Source organism: Lagopus muta, chromosome 11, assembly GCF_023343835.1.
Source record: "Lagopus muta isolate bLagMut1 chromosome 11, bLagMut1 primary, whole genome shotgun sequence".
Classification (NCBI taxonomy): domain Eukaryota; kingdom Metazoa; phylum Chordata; class Aves; order Galliformes; family Phasianidae; genus Lagopus; species Lagopus muta.
This window is the reverse complement of record NC_064443.1, coordinates 19120101-19143204: the sequence shown is the minus strand read 5'-3', so window position 1 is coordinate 19143204 and position 23104 is coordinate 19120101. Positions and strand designations below refer to the sequence as shown.

The following is a 23104-nucleotide window of genomic DNA, read 5'->3' as shown; positions in this document are numbered from 1 at the left end:
TTTTATTTCTTTTCCAATTGGAAAGTTTGAGAAATGCATCCTTGATCACTTCAGATTTCTTTGTTGACTGATAACCAATTATTTCTGCAGCTTGTTAAACTGTGATAACGCCATGAGTGATGCGGTCACGTGTCTAAGAGCCATTAGTGAGGTCTGTTTCAGCATTTCAGAAGCACAGGCTTTCTCTGAGCTCTGCTCTATGGGAACTGCTGAGTCACGGCCTGACCCACTGACTGAGCACCTGGGAAAGGACCGGGTCAGGCCTGGGAGCACAGGTGAAGGCAATGCAGCGGTGTGATCAGAAGGGGTGGAACCTGGCTGCACCTCTCCTAGACCTCATTTAAGGGCTGACTGGCAGTGGGGAAAGGTCTCTGGTTTTGCAGATTCATCCCTTGTGGAGCTTTTCCCCATGAGCTGAGATCTTTGAGACAGGTAGGCATTCTTTTCCTTTTGGTCATTTCACTCTGTATTGCCTTTGCACCGCACTGATTGTTCCAGCTGTAACGCCGATGATAACAGGAATTAGAATAATGCTCACATACCAGTGTTGAGTGTAAATTAGAGTCAAGAAGTGCACGCCTGAATGTGAAAATGTTGAGGAGTGACTTCGTTAAGCAAGGTAGCATTCGCCATCTAGGGAGACACGCGAGCAATGCAGGGGAAGGCGTGAGTGAGGATGTGGGCAGCTGGAGCTGATGTGTGCCCGGAGCGGGGCAGCCACGGCCACCCTGCTTCATTAAAGCTCCTGCTTTGGTCCAGCAGGTCCTTTTTGGCCCAGACGGTCATTTTGTCATTGAAAGACAGCAGGAGGGCACCAGCGAGTCCTGCTGAGCAGGCTGTGCTCTGCCACTGCCTGACGCTGCCAAGCGGTGCTTGGATGCTGTGCTCGTGCTGCTGCATTCCCGATGGAGCAATGCACGCGCCTTGCTTTTGTTTTAATCGTTCAGGTGAGAAAGTCCTTACCTCTCACAGCACAGCAGTGAAGATAATGATGCTCAATCTTCTGAGGTCTGGGAGCAAAGCATGGGCACCAGCCACAGGGCATGGGAGCCTGGGGGCAGGATGGAAGGGCAGGGGCTGTCCCAGCACAGCTGAGTGAGGAGCATCTCAGGTTGTGGAGAACACACTGCTGGAGCTGTGCTCTCCATGATCTCCATTTCTGGGAGCTGGTTTTAGCCTGATGCTTCTTCTTTATTCTCATCTATCCTGTCCTTTTCTTACAGTCTTGAAAAATAGACTAATCATCACTGAAATGCTGGGTCAGGGCATGAAAACAAAAAAGTTTATTTCTACAGTAATAGCACACGTCTCAGTGGCAGGCTCAGCCCAGCCACAGCACATGCAGAAGTAATTTACTCGCTCATTCTGCCTCATTTTCTTGTCCTGAGTTGCCAGTATTCACTATTCTCTTCATCACAATGTGATTTCCACAGACAATTCTTGATCTGAAGTTCATTTGTAGTTCATCTTCAGAATTAATTTCTTTTTGTTGGACACGTTAATGGCGTATTACTTGTAATTCTTCTAATGAGGCTTCCAGCATTTGCAAACTCAAAATTGGCTTTAAGAAAATGTTCCCCACCTGTTTAAAATTGATTTACAGGAATGTCCTGGTGAACTGCTAAATATTCATGAGGAGTTGGTATAAAATACCTCTGAGCAGACAGAGGTGGCATCAGCAGGCATTGTGGGGAGCTGCTTCAGGCAGGAGGTGTGGGGAGCTGTGGGGCTGAGGGCCTGGCTGTTCTGCCCTGCCCAGGAGCACCATCCCAGCACACCCCAGTCCTGTACGTGTAATTTTTCTAGTCTTTGCTTAACTGGTGTTATATATAATTCCTCCTTTTTAATGGCAAAGTAGTCACACTTAGTTGGATCACAATGAAGAGCTCAAGATTGCAACGCTTTGGTTCTCCTCACGTAGTCTTTTGTCTGTCATTGGTTTCATTTCAGTGGTGTAACACAGAGGGAAGGCTGCCTGTAAACCTGCTTTATTAAGAGGAAAATAAATCCTGATTCCTTTCTTTTCTGGATACAAGGGATGCGAGCAGGCTGTGGAAGATGCCAGCTGGGTCTGGGTCTTTCTTCTTGCTCCTGTCTCACCTCCCAGCACCACGATGGAGGCACAGATGGTGACTGGGAGTTCTCTGTGTCCCTGTAGCTGCCAGGGGGCACCTGGCTTCCCTCTGGTTTTGCACCCATGGTTTTGCACAACTTTCATGGCTTCTTGAGTACTGCTTCATTTCATGCTTTCTTCCCTTGCTCCATGATGTGCTGTAAAGTTCTGTCATCAGTAATTCCTGAGGAGCCTGCAGAGTTCCCTGTTTGACAAACTGTTCCCAAGTGTATCTGGTGAGTGCTTTTCCCTTCCTTGGTTTTCCCAATATCACACTCACTCTGGGCAAACTCATTTTTAAATGCCTCTAATTTTTATCTGTAGTTTCTCGTAAAATATTCCTATATTGATTTTTAAAGCCATTCTGCCAGAGATGTGGACTCCTCTGTATTTAATGAATTGTGAGGTAATGAACGACACTACTTCTCTATTGAACCTTCTTTCTTGATTTAAGTTTGAAATTAGAATCAATAATCCCTTGGTTATGAACACAGTAACATTTTTTTGTGACTCCCATGGACAGCAGAAGAGTTTGCTGCTCCGTAGGGACGCCAGCAGCAAAACTGGGGTTACTTCAGCCAAATTTCTCTCACCTATGTGTCTGCCTGAGTATAAAGGCCTTGCTTATAACACATGGCCCACAGCACCACCTCCTATGGCGAAGAGCCCCTGGAGACCCAAGGCAAAGGTCTCATTAAGACCCGATCCAGTGTCCCAGCTCTGGGGAGCCAGGGGTTACTGGTTGCATTCACACCTCTCCCAGAGCCACCCAGCAGGAGGTTGCCAAAACAGCACTGTGTCCTTGGCTCTTTTCCTGTAGCAATAATTCTCCCATCGTGCAGAAGCTGATGGGGCACAGCTTGCCATGCTGGTGCCAGAGCTGCAGTTCCTGAGCCCTGCTGCAGTGAGAAGTGCAGCCTCTGCAGCCAGCAGGAACATGGGGCTCAGTGTGATTTGGTGCTGTGACATCCCAGGTTTGTCCCTGAGGGAGGCTGCAGATGTTGAAGTGGTGTTCGATTCCTCAGCAGCCAGCAGGAACTTTGCTCCAGTAAAAACAAAGTGAGTCCGTCCCTAATCCACCTTCATGCTGTGAGAGAGCTGAGGCTCAAGGGGATTTGCAGCACGTTTCTGAGGATGGAACGCTGGTGATTAACATTCATGCCAGGGCTGCTCCTTCTGCACTTTTGATTTGAGTCGCACAGATCAGGGGGAAGCACCAGGCCCACAGATGGTGGGGCACTGCAGCCTGGGGATGCACTGCTGGGTTCTGCTCGTGGGATTGCATTGCAGATCTTTAAGTGTGCACATTGCAATGAACTTTGTAAGAATAATCATAGATTGGCAAAGAACTGACAGATCCCTGGCAAGGGAAAGGCTTGCTGGAGGTCATTATACCACCCCATCATGCCATAGGTGTCAAAACAGATTGTTTTCTGGAGGAGAGCTGTGTGAGCTTGTATTGCCCTAATTCTTAAAAGAAAGAATACAGAGAAAGTGAGAACACCACCAAGGCTCCTCCCAGCCTGCAGTGCCAGCCCTGCACCTGGGCAGCAGCTGAACTCCCTGGTGTGGGCAATGGGTCCCCATGGAAATGCAGCCTTTGTTGATTCATGCCAGTGATGTTCCAAAAGCAGAACCAGGTCTGCCTGCACAGCAGGGATGTTTCTTCAGAAAAACCTGACAGTGGCATTTCCACACAGCAGCCCATCCTCCAAAGAGCTTTTACTCGTGTTTTAACCTGGCTGTAATCTGATTGTACTTAGTTAAAATAAGTAAGGACAGATCAATTGGAATTTTGATTGAGAAAGAACTGAAAGGTTTGGCTCAGAAGATGGAAAATCTGAGTATCTGACAACTTAATGCAGAGACCTCGCCTTAGATAGTAATGAAAAAACATCCTGTAGGAGAGACTGGGTGATTCTTTACATATTTCTTTTTCACTCCTCAGAGAACAATCTCTGCCCCTTAAAAATAGAAGAGAGGAGAAACGTTCCCATAGTGGTGATCCAGCCGGGCGCAGCACTGACCATGCACAGCCCCAGGCATTGCAGGGAGTGCAGCAGAGCTCCCTGCAGGCACACAGTGTGCCTGATCTGCTCTTCCTGAGGGAAACCTGCTTCTTTATCAGCCCCCTCTGATGCGATTTGGAAAAGCTGACAGAGAGGAGATGGGGGAGCTTCACAAGTGATTCATTTTTATTTTGGCTTCCCAGAGTGATGTCACACATGGTGACAGGCTTGGGGAAATATGAAGCGTGAGACACCCACTGCGAAGTGCAGGAGGAAGTTACTATTCCTGCCACTAACCATCTGTAAATATTAGATGGGCTTTACAAGTATTTTCCTAGATGCTGATCAAAATCAGAGCTTGAAACGTTTACAGGAAGGAGAAGGGAGGGAGGAATGAAGGAAAGGAGAAGCAAGGAACTCTTACTGGAAACTTTTCAATATTTCTTTGAAAAGCAAATGTGTTTCATTTAGACTTTTATGCCACCTCTAAAACCAAAATGGCATCAGCCATTCTAGAATGTCTGGCTTCTTTTGCTTTCCACTGCAAACTGATTAGATGGTTGTTCACACCCTTGACTTGACTTATATTAGTAAAATTTGTTTGTGAATCCTTGAAATGTGATTTTGCCCGTTGAGAAGTGGCCAATGGTCACTGAAATGAAGCCCCAGTCCTGGTGTGCCCTGCTTGCCTTCCTGGGGGTCTGACTTCATTCCCTGGGCCAGCAGTGTTAGGTATGCATTGAGTCCCTTTCTTACCAGGCATGTGGATCCCACCCTCCAACTTGCTCTTTTCCTGTCCCTCAGAGAAGCTTACAATTTGAACAGCATTGATATAGCAAAGCATTTGTGTCACCCAAAGCCAAGATTGTCTAAAAAAGTTAATGCCCGGATAATAGGAGGAAGAATGCAGCATCAGTTCTGCAATAGAGTATTCAGATATATACCAATAGACATGAAAGAAATGCTTAAAGAGCCAGGCAGATTAATGTAGAGATGATATCTACGTTTGGAATACCTGAATTGGGTTAATCTTATCTCTTATTAAAATTCTCTGTTGAATTTATCTATTAATAATTAACTCTTGACAAGAGACATCTTTCTACATGAGTAGGTTCTGGCTAATGTGACACTCATTAAGGGTGTGAACAGGGAGAGCAGATCCGGCTCCTGCAGGGCTGAATGCTGCCTGCCCTGTGCTCTGTTCCTACGCCTGCTCTTACGTGCAGTAGCCAGGCCTAAATTTGGGGAATCCAGCTGTCATAGTGAAAGCACATCCATTCCAGAGCTCTCCTGTATGTGGTGTCTGTGTTCCATTGCTGGATGGCTAAGGAAAGAACCATATAACTGTGCTGGTTAGGTGCTATCCCCTCCAATCTCAGCTGATAGGCAACATCATCCTGCTTGCAGGCGATCCATTTGAATGCTGCAGTGTGTGTGATTTTAATGGATGGAGACAACACATAAGCTCTGAGGAAAGGTACATTTCGCTCTGAAGAATGCCAGCTAGCCCCCAAGGGCAGGGAGCAGAGTTTTACACCTAACTGATGCAAAGAGTTGTATACTGCCCTATTAAATGCAGGAGAGGAAATGTTTCCAGATTGTCCTCTCCTTAATGAGGGACCAGAAAAAGTTTCAGGTTGATCTCTGGTATGACAGGGCTGTTCAGGGCAGCCATAATGTGCACACTGCCGTCAGGTAACATCTCTCTTCCAGCAGAGAAATATTCAGCCCTGGGCCCTTGTACACAGGACTGATTACTTGTTTTCTTCTCATTTCTGTACAACGAGGTCTGGGACACTGGATTATTTCAGCTGCTTATCCCATATCCCACTGTGACCAAAGGCCAGCAGAGGGTATCGCCAGCTGAGAGTAGAGGCTGGATGTAAAGCAGACATCTATCACAGTGGCACTAGAAGCCTGGGGCTGTGCAGGAAGAAGTCAGGGTACAGGAATCAACAGCAGGATTCACTGGGAAGGGCCTCTCATCTCTACAGAAGCCCTTCTGCAATGCTGCACTGCGTCCAGCCAGGCGCCGCTTCTGTGCTCCAGAAGGAAGAAGGATGGGCGAGCATCGATCTGAGCTGCTGCTGGGCCTTGTCCTGCTGCTGGCAGTGCTGCACGAAGCCGTCTCCTCCAGGGCTGCTCTGAGGTGAGCTCCCAGTTCAGTGAGTTCCCACCTTCCTTTCTTTACACTTCTCCCTTTTTAAAATTAGTCGTGATCTCAGAAGCTGGGCCGGGCAGCAGCAGAGCACTGCAGTGCTTTGCTGTGCAGATCCCCCAGCAGAGGACCTGCAGTCCTGCTCTGCTGCTGGTAGGAAATCAGCTCAATTCCTGGCATTCCAGCTTGGCCTGGCCATGCAGCTTTTACTCACTGCTGCTTTCTTAATTAGACTGCAATCCCTTACAGGCAGGACATTAATGTATCGTGTTATATTTTGCATTTATTTGTTTTTGCTGCATGAAAAATCAAAACAACGTGTAGCTGAAGGACAGACTGTATAGGTATAGGTTCCTAATTCTTGCTCCCGCTTCAGTGCCCTCTCTTAGGCATTCTCTAAATTAATTCTTTATTCTTTATCCAGCAATGATCAAACATAGGCGTTTCATGGAGCAAACCCTGCAGCAGACAGCTGGAGCTTGACCTTCCTTTCATGTCAATAGGAAAACTCTCAGAACTGAGCATAAGCCAGTCTGTATGTAAACTCCTTCATTAGTCTTCAACAATTAGAGGCTGATAGATGGCCTGAAGGGTGAGATACCCCACCTATTAGTGGGGCTGCTCTGAACACAATCCTCCTTAGCCCTGAGTGCCTGGTGGAAATACAACAGGTGATCCTGCAAGAAAAGTCAGTGCTGTTACAATTCAGTTGTTTTCCTTTAGAGTTATTATGTATCTTCTTCTACACTTCACAAATATTTGGAAAACAAGAACACTTAGCTTTTAACTAAATTGCACCAGAACAAATATTTTTATTGCTGCACTGAAAGCTGCGGGTCTGCCCAAGCCAAATTCCATTTAATGTTTCTTTAACGACCTCTGAGACAGTTTAGCCACGTTCTGATGAGTGTTCAAGTGAGATGGCATTTGTTAGGTTGCAGCTGTTTAAGTCCAGCATGACTTTGCTACTCCAACCACAAGTGTTAACACCGCCCCGGGTACCGAGGCAGCTGATCCTGGTTTCTCTGCTTACAACAAAAAGTAATGGCACTGGAGAATGAGGTGGCAGGGAAGTTCAAGCAGTTGTGCCAGCACTGCTCAGGCTGCCTGCAGATCTTCGTGCTGCAGTATTGCCTCTGTGGGCAGCTCCGAGATGGGTACGTGAGAGTGGCTCCCGCTGAACCACTTGAATATAGATGCAGCTGGGTTTCTGAATTCACATTCAAGTCTTCCCCTTCATTTTGTATGGCTGAGGAAATTCTAGAATGCTCAGATGCATTTTCTGATAAGTCTGAGTTCCACTGAGACAGAAATCGCTCTAACCCACAAAATCAAGAAGGCGTTTCAGTTTAATGTATGAACTTGGCTTCTCCCTTTCTGTGAGAGGACTTTGCAAGGCTGCGATCTCCCAGGGCAGCTCTGGGACAACATCCTCAACACCGGGCTGCTTTCATTCTCAGAAACCGAGCAGGATTACAGAAAGGAACACAGTCACTGGGAGAAGTGGCACTACGAACTGACTTTGCTGTAATTGTGGAGACTCAGTACTGCACAGAAGTGCATCCCTTTAATGGATGACTTTTCAGAGCCAAGATGAGAAGGACAATACAGTTGAGTGAGGTGGGAAGGATGTACGGGCTTTTCCCCTTGAAAGTACAGCTTAGAAAATGTCAGCAGTGGGCACTGCTGCGTTGTGAATAGAGATGTAGTGGATACCTTCTGTGACTTATGAGGACAAACGGTGCTGTTGGCTCATCGTGGTGCAATTCTGGAGTTCGGAAGGAAAAACGAAGGAACGTTAACTAGATTATTTCTGCTACTAATTCTGCTAACGAAGGGAGCAGTGGGGGTGCAGCTGTGGGCTGAAGCAGTCGGTGCTGAGGATGCTCCACGCTCTTTGCCTGCACGCACGGGGCTCTGGGTGCTCTGCAGGCCAGCACAGCAGCAGTTGGAGCACGAGGATGCTTCTGGTTTAGCTTTGTCTGAAAGTGCCCGACGCTGCCTTTCAACACCGCTCCACAATGCAAATGTGAAGGGACAGTGGAAATGGCACGGAGCCTCACTTCGGGCTGACGGCTCTGTCCCCAGCGCTGCCGACGCCCGGCCGAGGAAGGAGCTCCGCTCCGGGCCCCACCAGGTGGCACTGCGGTAAAGCGCTGCCGCAAGGAAGGCGTGCGGCCATCCGCCACGGCCCTGCGCGAGGAATAAATGCCGAGCACTCAGGGATCTGTAGAGCTGGGAAGGTAGGTGGCATTTATGGCAAGAGTATTGATCTCCAATGGAACGAGTCTATAATGAATGGCATTTCAGAGGATCTGGCTGTTACTACGGCTGTGAAAAGTTCATTTAGAGCTAACAGATATGGCTGTAACGATACATCTGAAGAGCTAGAACTAATGAAGAAGCCTCCAGTGCTACTGAAGTACTTAGGAATAAAGCCTTATTACTCGACAAAAAGCTGTGACACCACGGTTAGAAACTCACAGCATCACAAGCGATTCTCTGCAGGTGGAGCCTTCACGGTCCTCAGGGAAGGGCCAATGTGTGAGGCTCAGCTCAGCCAAGCTGCTTTGTTTCCTCGGACCAACGCTTCGTTCCCAGTCAGGCAAGTTCCCTTTGTGGTAGGCTGTTCTGTTTTTCTCAGGAATGAAAGCAAAACCACTTATTTTTATTGTAAATCATATTTAAAAAGCCATAATACTAACGTGAGCCATCTGAAATTGACACCGATTTGCCTTCACAATAGCAGGATAATTAATATCAGTGTTTATGTAGTATCTCTCCTTGCACAAGATCCCCCAGGAGTTTGCAGATAACAGCCTGCAGAAGCTATTGTAGCCATCATACAAAACATCTGGTCCACGCCTGTTTAAAAATCCCATTTTAATTTCAACTCTGCTTCCCCCTAAAGTCAATGGACTGCTTTGCCTTCCAGAGTTGAGTTAAGCCCTTTGTTTCCATTTGGTCCCTGAAAAGAAAGGAAATGAATTACAATAGTTTTGTACAGCACCTCCCAGAGACCATGTGTTAATTGCACATGCCCTGCACAGGCAGCTGATGGGCACACGCAGTGAACGTGGCAGGGATTTTGAGGTGACGTGTGACCTGCTTGGAGGTGCCAATTTCCAGATGCCCCCAGTGTCTCAGGGCACTGGGAGCATCTGGAGATTCCAGATAACTCCAACAAAGGCCTGAGCAACAAAACCCTGAGTGTATGTGGTGACCTTCGGAGTGGCTACAGCTCTCTGACTGTGACAAGAGGAAACAGCCCCCCCAGAACTGTCTGTTCACTGCATAAGCATGAAATGATTTGAGGCACTGCAACCTATTATTAGGTTAATGAACTCAAACCCCAGAATTCTTCAGTCCCGAAGCAACCAGAGGCTACCAGTAAAGACCAATCTGTGGGAGTTAATGTGTGCACAAAAGGACGTTTTACGCTGCCTGGACTCCTGCTGATGTTCCTCATGTCTGTGCCATCTCCTGAGACACAAGGCATTTGTCAGCAGGAAGGTGGGTGGGTGGAGGTCCTGATGCTGCTCCTGCCGTGGCTGAGCCGTGCAGTGCAGTGGTGTGAGGCTGGCAGCGATGGCTCTGCTTCCAGCACTTCCTCCTCTGGCACATGAGTGTGGATTTGCACCCTTGGCACTCGCACTGAACTCAGGCAGGCACAGCAATACCACCTCTCTCCTCGTCACTACCAGGCGTTCAAAGCTCATTTGCTTTATTTAACACACATAGGAAAGTTCTCAGCAGCTGCCAGGTAAGCCTTCCTACTTGCCTTAGAATCAAAAGGTGCCGCCGATTTTTCGGATGCTGCAAAGGCAGAAGCAGACAGTTGTGTCAGAGACAGAGATCTGAAGCCTTGGAGGAAAATTTCCCTATTTGTGCTGTCACTGTGTACAGGGGAGGATGGAGAGCAAGGGAAAGAGTCGCCTAGGAAGAAATGGGAAGAAAGGAAACTTGATTGTGAAGAGCAGGATAGGAAATGAACTCTGCATTCAGAAATGGCAGAAGATGAAGATAACAAACAGAAGAATAAGCTGGCAAGCTTTGTTAGAGTTGTAAAGTGCTCGTTTAAATCTACTTTTGTTCCTTGTGATTCACAGAAGTGAAAGTGCGCCCCAGATCCCTCAGTGCCTTCTGCACAGCCCACTGCTGTGAGCTGCAGTGTTTGAGCCCCGTGAACTGCACTGCTTTAACTGGAAACAGGCCCAGAGGAATGAGTGGGGCTGCTTCTGCCTTCCCAAGCTGCCTGCAGTCATGCACATGGACAAGGCAATCACTGGGGTAGACAGTGAATGACTGTCAGTGGAACCATCTGTATCCTACCCTAGAATATTTGAGATTGCTGTTAGCATCCGGCGGGGATGCTATATCCCTACAGACAGTGAACTGAATGAATTTTGCTTTTCTGGACAATTTCCTTTGCTGCCCTCTTCTTAAAATGCTAAGAGCCATTTACAGAATTTGCTGAGGGCAAGCGCTGATTCAATTGCATATCAAAGACCTTATGGCAGTAGAGAAGTCATCTTCCTCGTGTCCTTTTACATCTTGCAGATCGTGAATCTCCGCACAGCACTGATTTGGAGAGCAGCATATTCTTTGCCTTGTGCTGTCAGTGATGAGATGCCTCATTCTGCTTCAGGGGGTTCTGCCAGGTGACTCTCGAGGGAGATATTTCTGCTTTTGTTTCACAACCCCTCTGGCACCAGGCACGCAGGTTAAGACAGAGGGAGGAGCACTGCAAAATAACAACTCCTTCCAGTTCCTGGGATGTGTTGTATTCCCAGCACACAAACGATCAAACTCCCTTCGTTATGCTGCAAACTTTAGCTAATAATGACTATCAAGAAATTATACTTCCATTTCTTCTAATTCTATATGAAGCTCATACAACACTTTCTTCCAAAAAACAATGCCTTGTATCAGATGCTGACTTTAATTCCATGTGAATTTCTGTGGTGCTCACGGGTGGAGAAAATCTCAGTGTGATATTTGTGGGAAGAAATGAATGAGCCCCAGTATCTTCAAATGGCTTAAAATGTCCTCCTGAGGATTTCTGTCAAACACATTTCCAGGTTTAGGTGAAAAGCGTATTGAAGGAAAACCAACCAGAAAGCTTTCACATCAAGATCAGGGGTCACTAGAGAAAATTTTGTCAGCAATAATATACAGAAACATACCTAGAGATGCTGACAGCATGGAAGAAACCCTGGTGTCGCTGCAGTGAATGACAGAACTCAATTCTCTGATGATTTCATTGGGAGCCACATTTCTCCTTGAAGCTGTCATTTATGCATTAGAAAACATTTGTGTATCCTTCACCACAATGAGTGCTGGAAATCTTTGCTGCTGGAAGGAGCCTGCAGAGGTGGGACGGGCTCCAGTGCTTTCCTTGTAGAGCTGACAGTGCAGGACTAGAGAACTGCTTCCTATGGGTCCTGTTAGATGAAAACCATTAGCTGTGGTCGTTTCCAACCTTGTGATTCTCTCATTCTATGGTTCTATGTGCTTTCAGATGCAAAGGACAGAGAGGCATGAAACGTGATTGGTTTTGCCATTTATTTAATCTTACACTTGTCACATCCCTATCAGCCCTATATGAACAACACCTTAAAATAAGCACGCCATGCCCTGTGCTGGTCTACCCATGGGGAATAGCATAGAAACACTTGGAAATATTTGAAGAAAACATCCATGTGAGAGCATTATATTGCTTCAGATAAGACATCTCTGAAGTTGCATACTTGTGTTCTGAACTTTTTTGCCTGTGGACACGTGGCCACAGACAGCTGCACAGAGCTGAACGGATCCCATTTAAAGACACCCTGGTAAGCAAGGTGCTCGTATCTGGGCACATCTGTGGGGGACAGTTACTGACAGGGATTTCAAAGGAGTCTGAAGGCAGCAGTCCGTAAAGCCCATTGAAAGTCAGCAGCTGTTAGGTGTTTGAATTCAAATGCAATTTGAACTCACTTTTACTTCATCTATTTTTCTACTTTAAATGTAGTGGATCATGGATCACAAACCCTCTTGGGTTGCTGAGGTTGTGTGGCACAGTGGTTACTGCCCTTTTCCAAATGTGGTCCTGCTTGCTGGACTCAGGCTTGCATCCACCTTTTGCGTGCCTCAGGTGCACCCTTTATGTGGAACTTTTCTTTGTTTGGACTTTGTGATGCTACCAGGAGATCTGGATTGTCACCAGTGTGAATTTTCATGAGTCAAGATGTCAGTGACACAGATCTGTACTTTGCTTTCCAGCTTTCCATCCCCGAGGTGCTGTCTGCCTCTCAGCTGTTTGCAGCTGGGCGAGCAGCAATTTTCTGTGGCTGTGTGTGGTGCCAGAAGATGGAAATGCTTCTGAAATGGAAGCAATTAGTTGCCACAGCTCTCAGCGCTGGGGGAGGATTTTAGCAACTTGACCCTTTGAAGTTTGGATCTGGAGATAAGTCAGATTTATTCTGTCATCCAGACGAAATGTCGCTTATCCAGTGCTTTCATCTAGAAGCAGGTGGTGCTGCTGAGGAGGGCTAGAATTTGCACTGATCCTGCATCCTTCCACTCACTGCTACTGGAACATCCTGACTGACAGCGTGAGGAAGAGCAGCTCAGTCCACATACACACAGCCACGTATGAACGTGTTTCCTCCATTATTAAGCACCCATCTGCTTAGACTCCAACCGTGCAAAATGCAGAGCTCAAAATACTGAATAGTGCTTGGTGAATGCAGCAATGGGCTGGAGCTTTGTTTGGAGGCTGTGCATAGCTGGAAGCTTTTCTTCATGAGATCAGCATAAAAATGGTCCCCATGTGAAGTTATACCATCCACTGCCTGATGAGCTGCGACTGTGCAAGTAATTCTGTAGAGGAGAGGGGCCTTTGTAACCTTCCTGCTAAAACTGTCAGAAGGAAAGATAACTGCTATGGGATACAGCTAGCTGCTCCAAACCCACGTACCAGCAGTTACATTCAAAGACACATGAAGAAAATGGAAAGGCTCTTACTGACCTCAGTGAGATTTGGACAAAGTGCTTATTGAGGAGCCATCACGTACACCAGAGACAAAAATAGCCGTTGGCTGTTTCTGATAGAGCCACACTTGAACCAGAGACGCAGACAGCTCTGGATTCCACCATGCTTTTCTTGCCAAGTTTGTAGTTTGAGTTCTTGTTTCATGCGGTGTGATTATTGGTGTCATAGCTCAGTTTAATTATAATCAGTTATATAACCCCCCCCTCTTGAGCGACTTACTTTTTTCTGTTGAGGATGTTATAAGAAGAGGCTGTGACCTGAAGTACGTGGATGTCCAGGGGAAAAGTCTGAGAGCTGCTTCTGGAGAAAGGAATCTGGCAGAGCGCAGAGCAGAGCGCAGCCCTTGTGCATCCTGCATGGGGCTTTCACGCAACAGCATGAGGCCATAATCCCTTTCCCACGGGCTTTCCTGTTTACTTCAATGACAACACTGAATTGTAAATTTAATTAAAAACAATCTAAGGATCTGAGGTCCTTTTAAAGCAAAACAAAGAAAATCACTCTGTTGTCATCGCGGAGGCGATCCTGCAGGGCATCCTGCTGGAGAGAGCACGTGGCTGATGGCCAGGAATCGGGGCTGCTCTGCTTGTAATGTTACCATTGCTAGCCTGTTGATTTCATGGAAGGAATTTTCTTTCTTCTGACAGGTGAAGATGATAACTGCTTCCTTTGTCCAGTGGGCATTTTTCTGTGTCCAGCAAAAAAATCTTTACATTATTTTACTGGTTTTAACTGTGAAAAAGAGCTGTTTGATAGAAGATGCATTGTTAACCAGAGAGGGACGCTTAACACGGGGTAACCTTTGCTACTGTCCTGTGCCATTTGTAGTTCAGCAGTGCTGGATCACTGCAACCCGCAGGACTCTGCTCTGGCAGCCCTGAGCTGTGCTGTGCTGCAAGTGCTGTGACTGCACCTGAAAAAGCACGCGACTTCCCTTGGCACTGCCTCTATTATCTGCAGTCACGGAGCCTGCATGTCCCGATTCCCAGCGCAATGAATCATCAGACAATGCTGTCTGTGCTGCTTGTGTCGTTTTCTGTTTTATTAATGGCCAATGCCTTTCATAGATATTTTCCACACGACTGCAAGAACCAAACCAACAGAAGATGTCACAACTCATTAGGCACCAAGTGACTTTCGAGCTTATCTGAAACTGATGAAAAACCTGCCTTCTTGTTAAGACAGCTGATCTGGAATTTTGTCCAAAAGATGATACAACCCGGAATGCTGCCTGTAATGCCAACCACCAGACCCTGTCAGATACCAAGGGTGCTATTACATGTTCCATAACTGCACATCAAAATGAATCCAGACAGAACAGCTCTGGTTCTCTCTCCATGCACCCTGATGCACAGAATTCTCTCCTGGGAAAAACTCCCAACACATCTGCTTTCTGAATCTGCATTAGTGGCTACACTACTTTATGAACATGTATCAGTGTGAATTGCTCTAATGACAGCGTTTCAAATTTATACACAGAAATTGGAATTTTTTCAGTGGTTTGAATGATAGAAAACTAAAAAAAAAAATAAAAATTAGTAAGTCCTAGAATACAAACCCTCATTCCTCTAGAAGAAAAGCCCATGCATCTAAACAAACCACCTATTCTCAATACACTTCACATCATTACCTACTGGGAGCAGTGAACCATCATATCCAAGATCTCCTGACATTTGTCCTGTTCAGCATTACTTGTGACACTTTATGGAATGCCTGCATGGGCTGGAGCTCTCAGTGACAACGGTTTATTCGTTTCATTTTTACACTGCAAAGACACGAATCAATACCTCTCATACTTCATCACAACCATCTGGAAAACCCTTCTATGAAGGGCATTCTAATTCTCATAATTGGCAGGCTGCACGTTTGGAGGGCAACAGGAACGTTCTCCTCTTGATGGTGCATATGGTGTGCTTTTCTAGGGGAGGCCTGAGTATGAAAAATAAACAAAACAACTTAATTATTAGATTAATTTTAATCATCTTAATAAATGATCCAGCTATGTCATCCCTCATTTCTGCTCTTCGTAGTTTAGAACCAGATGAGAAGGAAGCAGCTCATTCAGTTCAATGCTTGCTAAAGGGGAAGCAGGCAGTGTGTGGGAGCAGAATCAGGTGCTGATGAAAGCAGGCTTTTTGCATGCAGATCTGCTACGTCAACAACTGGGGAGCCTTGCAGCCGGGCAGTTCCTCAGCACAAATAGAGCGCGTTGGCAGCGTGTTCTGACAGCTTCAGTGTTATCGGGCTGTAAAACACGATGAAATTACTTTATTGGCTGCAGACAACTTGGGATTTATTTATTTATTTGCTCTGCAATTGTATGGCTCGCAATAATCATCCATTCTTTTCCAAAGCGAGGCTGAGAGGCATTTGACATAAACATCGGACCAGTAACAGTAATATTCTTTCTCCATAACACATTTTTCCTTGCGAGTCAGCCGGTGATAAAACACATAACACTTTACCTGCAGGTCATTGCTTTCAGCCTGATCCACATTGATACTCACAGAGCGTTATCAGTCATCTTCTCCAAGGCAGCCCATGCAAAACAGCGACCATGTGTTGGAGGAGCCCCTAGAAGACACTGCAGCACGAGAGCAGCTCCTCTGGGTAAGACCTGAGCCACACTGACAACGCTGCTTCCAGGGATTATACTGTGCACAAAGTAAGGAGTGAATGCTCCTTCCTCAAGGAGCATGACCTTTCTACTCTTCTACAAATACTTCTGTGACTTTCCTACAGACTAAGCTTTCCTAGTCTTCAGATTTCTCAGCGCACCTTCTGGTTTCACAGAAGAAGAAAGGAAGTATATAATCAAAGAATATTAGGATGTTATAATTACAAGATAAACAAGAGAGTTTGGCAAAGCAGATAATGATAACAAAAAGAGAATGGATAGAAAGCTTACCCCTGTCCTGGACTCACTCACAAAACTCCAGCAGAGCAGATCTCCAGCAGAGATCCTTCCCCACTGGCAGCCAGCTCTTCAATAGGTCTAGGAGGGGTGCGGCCAGGCTCCCCCTTCCTGCAGCACGGCTGCATTGCCTTCGCCTGTGCTCCTCTGGCTGGCTCAATGCTCGCCTCAGTTGGTCAATCAGAGGTTCCCATACAGGAAGACCCAGGATCTGGAAGAGTTCCTAAATTATGGAACCACTTTGGTTTTCTTAGGCTGATGATGAGCACCATGCTGAGCTCAAGATGCGCTGCAGCTTGGCTAGCATTCCACATACACCAAATGCATCACACAGCAGCACATCCAGTAGGAAACAGAAGAAATCTTGAAGATATTCTGTTGAACCCCCAGTGAGTCATTCAGGGCTGAGAAGCACTGCTTTCTCTCTTGTTGCTCTTCTCACGCCTATTGCCATGGCTGTCCTTCTGCAGGTTTTTGTGCCATACAGGTGCCTAATGACAGCAGAAATTACACATCTCTGTATTATTTTCAACCCAGAGCTGCTTGCCTGGCATTCCTGTTTGTATCTGAAAGATGCCTGGGCACTTGTCATTCAATGGAATACTTAAAATCTTTCAGTTTCTTCTTTTTAACATTTTTCTCCTTCTCTGACTCCCCTCTGACCAACATATTTTGGAGACACTTCTCTCCTTTGCTTACATACTAAGAATGAAACCTGATTATTGAAAGAGTCAGCCTTTGTATTTAGCAAAAATAAAGTCCCTGTATTTTGATTTAATTAGCACAAAGCGTGCTATGAGTGAGCCCTGCAGGGAATATGAAAGGAATGTTGTCTTTTAAGAGGTGGTGTTTGAACTCTGAATTCCCTATTCTCTATCTTCCGCCTGTGGAAAACCCAGGCTTACATCCTGAAACACTCTGACGAGTCTCTCTAGGTTTGCTACATCCATTCACTCATGCCTGAAATGTAACGTGGATACACAGCTAAAGGAAAACCTGGGGCAGTTGGTATCTGCAGCATGTGCTGAGACTAAAGGGCGCACAGATTTGTGGACATTATTTTCATACACCCACAGATCCTTCCAAATTCAGTACCATGAACATACCAGCTTGCTCAGAGTTAGATCCCTAGCCAGGCTTATATCTCACGTTGGAGGTAACTTACATCAGCACAACTGCTCATTTGCACACTAGAGTTTAACTTTTTTGAGGTTTAGTGTTAAAGCTGCCATATACATATATATGATGATCTGTGTTTACATTAGGCTTAATGAGCCTCCATGATGACAAATCGTCCCATGCATGGAAGCACGCAGTAGAAACTTCCCAACCTGCTAGGGGAGCACTGGCTACAGCACATTGGAGATTTTATTTCTGACTTGCCAGATTACAACAGCGCTGCTTTGATATTTCCACTTGCATCGGTAGTGTGTGAGGCACAGACCTTCATCTGAAGCAAGCACCTGCAAAGGACTGATGATCTAAAATGGCCTCAAGTTCCCACGCAGTCATAAATTGCTATGGCTGACACAGTGAGAAAGAGCTATCATGCCATGACTGCTGGCACATTAGAAGATTAAAACATAGAAACCTGCTTACTAACTGCATTCTTGGATAGTTTAGCTTCAAATTACTCTTTGCAGAGCAGGAGCAGAGAGATTAAGCATTATTCGTTAGCACATCAGATTTCTTGCAGCATCGTTTTTAAAAGCATTTACATTTACAACAGCAGTGGCTCATTTCGTGTTCTTTTCAGTGTTGGGCTCACAGCACTGACTTCAACGAGCTAGCTGAGCCGTGCTGACCCCAGCTGGCCAGATGCTGCTCATCTGAGACGGCTCAGAACAGCACAGCCCTGCTCTGCTGACAGCCTCAGGTGTGCCAGGCAGCCCTGTGAAACAGAGGGCTTTTTGTTTTGACTGCCAGTGCTTCGTGTTTCTAAAGAATCAAAAGTACCTTTATGAAGTCTTTGAAGGTAAAATGAGATTGTGTAACAGTATGAGGTCTCGTTCTATATTTAATAAAGAGAAAAGCTAGCTGTGTCTTAGGAAAACAGCTCAAATGCGAGATATTGCATTATGGAACAGAGCACACCTGTCATGGAAGGGGTCATTTCCCTGAAAGTTAAACACATTCCAGATGCCTATGCCTGTCTGAACTGCTTTCTTCAACATCCAGCCCCGTGTCGAGGTGGGATTTTATATCTGCTATTTTAAGTGATGCACTTCCAGACGTCTGCAACCCTGACAAACTGACCGCAGCCCAGGCAATGCCACACGCTGGAAAATAAATTAATTTCGTGCCTTGCCCTGATCCTGCCTGCCCCTCTGACAGGTGCTCACACATCACTCACAGCTGAACAATTACAATTCCCTCCCACCCCACAGGCACGCTGTGAGCACCCAGCAGGTGAGGGTGCCTGCATGGGTCAGTCATGCGGGTTCTTGCTCCATTCCAAAGCAGCAGGGAGGTGTCTGGGTGTCGCTGTGGGCAGCACAGCCTCATGGTGTGCCCATTTCTGCAAGCCTCCTGCAGCCCAGGTTCTGCAGGGCCACAGCCTGGGTGAGCCCTGCCTGCAGGGCTGTGCTATCCAGCTTAGAAGGTGGCATGGAAGCACAGCAGTTCTAGCAAGCATGCTCTTTATCCAAGCTGCAGTGTTCAGCAGCACTATTTGTACACGAACCATCAGGTTGCAGCCTGAACAGTGATTGAGCACCTGGTGATGGGGCACAGCCAGCCCTGTGAGCACAGGTGCAGGCAGTTCAGTGTGTGATTGGAACAGATGGGCCCTGGCTCCCCCCCACCCCTAACCCCATTTAAGGGCTGGCCACGGCAGGGGAAGGTTCTCTGCTTAGAAGTCACCTCTCTTGGAGTGGTTAGTGAGCCCTGGTCTTCTGAAAGTGGTAAGTGATTCCTTTTTTGTTACCAGACTGTGATTGCTCCTTGTCTTCGGTTCAAGGCATCTGCAGCTGTAGTGCTGACTAAATCCTGTGTCGTGGTGTTCATTCCTGCTCCTCTTGTGGGTGGAGCTGTCTGATGGACTCTGAATGGGGCAGAAAGAATCCTGGAACAGTATGCTGAAAGTTGGGTTGGGGAATCATGAGGCTTGTTTTGTTGCCCTGTTTGCTTTAAAGCCTGCTGCTTGGTGTGGTGGCTTCTTTCCTTGCCATATTTACATTACTGACTTATACCCATATGAGGCAAGTCAGTCTCCCCCCAAAAACCTGGTTCAGCTGATATAGTTCATTAGTAAAGGTGTATTTTACAGAGGTTGGTGAGTGATGTCTCCTGACTTCCACAGCTCTCTGCCTTCAGTAATTTGTTCAAGTATTTCTGGTGTGCTCTGTGGAAAGCTTTTCCTTTTTTCCTCGATAGGGAAGTTGTAATGTGGTAAGAGTGGTGCATGCACTGTGCTTTAACAGCTTTTAGTTGCTGTAGTTCTCTATCCTTTAAAATGTACACCTTGTGTAGGAGGCCTGAATTAAAAGCAGAATATAGTCTTCAAGGGCAGATAATTAATAAGGGGTGGCAAAGCCTGGTTTGTCTCTCCATGCTGTGTTTGGTCTTGCATATTCTGACATGCTTTCTTCAGTCAGTGTTTATTATCTAAGATGCAGAGAAATGGGAGCCCCATCTGCAAGAAGATAAGTCACTTCTCCATTTTGCAATTATCTCAGTAGCAGCTGTTGCAATAATAGAATGCTGTAACACTTCAATTTTTGAGTTGGTTCCAGAGGTTTGGAGTGTGGCTTCATGAAGGTTATTTCAGCTGTAGTTTCTGTCTTGTTGGTGTAAGTGACAGGGCTGGATGTGAGCTCTGCACATCGATGGCATCATGGGGAATGCAGTGATGTCATTCACTGTGTCTTTTCTCAAAGTTGTGCACCACAGGTCCTGACTTCTGGTAATAGCAGTAAGTGCACTTCAAGTCTTATCAGCCCAATTTAGGATTTTAAGAACAAGTTAGAAAGAAGTGAGTTCTTGTTATCCAGTACCAATGACAGAATCAAACCCTACCACCCTCTGGAAGGCTTGGTCTAAGAAATGTGTGCTCAATTAAGGCTGCTTTTCAGAGACTTCATGGGCAATGTTTGGTCAACCACCTCTTCAAAGTCCCCACCCCTGGCAGACATTGTTTTTAAAGCTGTGCATTTCATCCTTTGGGCACACCTTTTTCAAACCCCTTCATCATGCAGGGTAATAATATCAACAAGAGCCAAAACAATCTGGGTGTCTCATAATTTCCACCTAAACTGTATGCCTCCTTTCTAATGCTGTGGTTAATTACTGGGTTTCCTCTGAGGTTTATTTGGGCTGCACTTGAAATTAGGAGTGCTTGGGATAGCAGAACAGTCCTCAGAGTTAGTAGTCAAGGCACTGTTAGCAGCAGCTTGTCTGGAGGAATGGTAGCAAGTCTTGGATATGGGCTGCAGGGAAAGATGTGTAGCAGTGTGGCTGAGGATAGGGAGAAGGGATTGCAGCAGTGAGCTGAGCTGAAGGAACAAGCTGAAAATCTGTAAGCTTGAATTTACAGAGAAAAGCAAAGGGTATCGGGAGTGTTCTGACTTGTGCTGTGACTAAGAGCAGTGGTACATCACAGGTGGTAAGCCATGAAGCAGGCTGGTATCACCCAAATGAACAAATGAAGAGAGTATTTTCACTTCTTGGTATTATACATCCTGCAGTTCTCAGCATCTTGATCAGTGGTGTGTTGTCATAGCCTGTACTGCTTTGTTTTCCAAGTTTTGTCCCTAATCTGTTAGTTGCATTTCATTATCACATCTAGGTCATTAGTGAAGTGACACCCAAGGGGGAAGAAAGGAATCAAATGACAATGTAGGTGATGTCTGACATTAGCCAAATGTCAGGCTTTCTGATAGAAGCATCAAAATTAATCTGAAAATGTTATACCAGTTTTAGTCATTTTCCTAAGAGATTGAAAACACAAGAAGCAGACTGATGACATTTTGATTATAGTCTCAAATTGCAAAGACCTTACAGAACATACTTTCTCCTCACACATAATTAAAACCTGCTGTTACCTTGATCTTTATTATATTTTTCCATGTCCTGGCAGATCTCTTGGGTTTTGTAAGCTATTGATCCTTGTTGTCTGAGCAAATGCGGTGTGTCAATATTGCTCAGATGAGCAAATGGCTTTTTCATTTCATTTTTAAGGGTAAAGATGGAAGGAAAAAAGCATGGCAGAGGCAGTGCAGTGAGATTTACCCTGTAACTGCTACAGGTGTGTCAGTAGGCTGCTGAATCTGGACCCAAGCACCCATCTGAGCCAGAGGCTTGGCTCTTGCTCTTGAAATGAGAAAAAACACAGCCGTTCCACGTAATTAACACTTAAACTAGTGTAAATGCATCCTTGACATCTAAGGGGGTTGGGTTTTGTGGAGCAATGGGCAGCCCTTCAAGGAAAGCTCGTGCCTCTCAGCAGATGTGACATTTCATTGCTGCTGCTTGGCTGCACCCTAACCTGAGAAAATGAATGGTGTGGTGGCCAGGGAAGATTTTTTTCCAATTTAAACCATTTTAAAGCATATTTAGTTTCACCATCTGCTGTAAATAGTAAAGCACCCAGCCTTAGTGTATTGCAAAGTGGCATTTTTATGGCAACAGAGAATATAACGGGCTTTAATATGGTGGAAGTGTACTGTGTACAGCTCCAGTGGTAGAACAGCACAGCTGTAACTGATGGGCTTGTGAACTGCAGCTGAACAGGTGAGGTGCTGTGCAGAGCTTTGGGGAGGAGGCACAGCACAGCTTCAGGAACACCTGCTGGCCCTGTTAGTGCTTGCTGGCACTCCCATTGGATCAAGGGCAAATTTAGTCCAGCAGCCCTGAAAGTGGGCAGCTTTAGTGAGAAACACGAATCCCAACCTGAGTGCACTTGCTTTTTCTGCACGTGCTTTTTGCAGTTCCAAAGGGTGTTTTGTGCTGTTTCTCCCTCCTTATTAACTCCCAGGTAACATCTGAGGAGTCTGAAAGGATTAACCTACAGATGTTTAAACCAAACCTTATCTGAAGGTTGCACTGACATGTTAAGGCCGTTCACACCTCTAACAGAAAACACTGCTGTTCCCAGCTCTGGGCTCGAGCAGCTCCTGGTGACAGGCTGCATGTGTTCAGTTGCTTTTCACACTGGATCTATTCCACCTCCTGCACAAGTACTTCCTTGACACCAAATGGCCATCACTGAAGTCTGCTAGGGCTTGATCCTGCTGCTGAGTTGCAGTTCAGCTGGTATCACTGGGAAGGGACGTCTGAGAAATGTTCTATCATTGGGTTCTTACCTCAAAGCATGCTTAGTTCTACCTCTGCAGCATTATTAAATACTGTGAGCCTGTGGTTGGGAACTTGCTGTCCTGGCCTGGGATCAGGACCTGCCAGCCCCAAAGGGATGCATGGGAGGGCTGGGCTTTCTTCCAGAGGCAGGAGGCAGCCCTGCTTATGGGATCCTGCTCGAATTGCTTACAGAATCCTTCATGATTCATCAAGATTGTCTGGCATTTAAATGAATTGGAGAGGCATGGAAAATAAACATTCATGTAATGTAAGACCATTTGTAAAACTGTGGGGAGTTTGACTTGACTACAGCATGATTTCTGGGGTAAACTCAGCTGCAAGAAGAAATGAGGAAAACCGTCCCCAGAGGTTCTTGTGGAGTGGCTTTTCCTCAAGAATTGCACAGGGTCTCCTGTCAAAAGCTGTATTTGCTGTTGCTTCTCCTGACAAATGGCTTTGGGAAAGTGGTCTTTAAGTTCATCTCTGCTCAAATTTGCATTTCCTTAATGCAAAACAGATGCACTGATGGTGACAATGAGTTAAGCTCAGCTCAGGGTTCTCAAGGATATTAAAATGCTAT

At 46.1% G+C, this 23104-nt stretch overlaps 1 long non-coding RNA gene across 2 annotated transcripts; it reads left to right on the top strand.

Annotated features, from left to right (window-relative positions):
• Positions 1-371: 371 nt before the first annotated feature.
• LOC125698921 (uncharacterized) lies at positions 372-12188 on the top strand. 2 transcript variants are annotated; one of them, XR_007379372.1, is made up of 5 exons: positions 379-432; positions 2280-2349; positions 3088-3172; positions 5910-6271; positions 6705-12188. It is a non-coding gene; the product is annotated as an uncharacterized LOC125698921 (long non-coding RNA). The 2 variants fall into 2 exon arrangements; XR_007379373.1 differs by lacking the exons at positions 2280-2349; positions 3088-3172 and having other exon boundaries at positions 372-432; positions 6705-12187.
• Positions 12189-23104: the final 10916 nt, after the last annotated feature.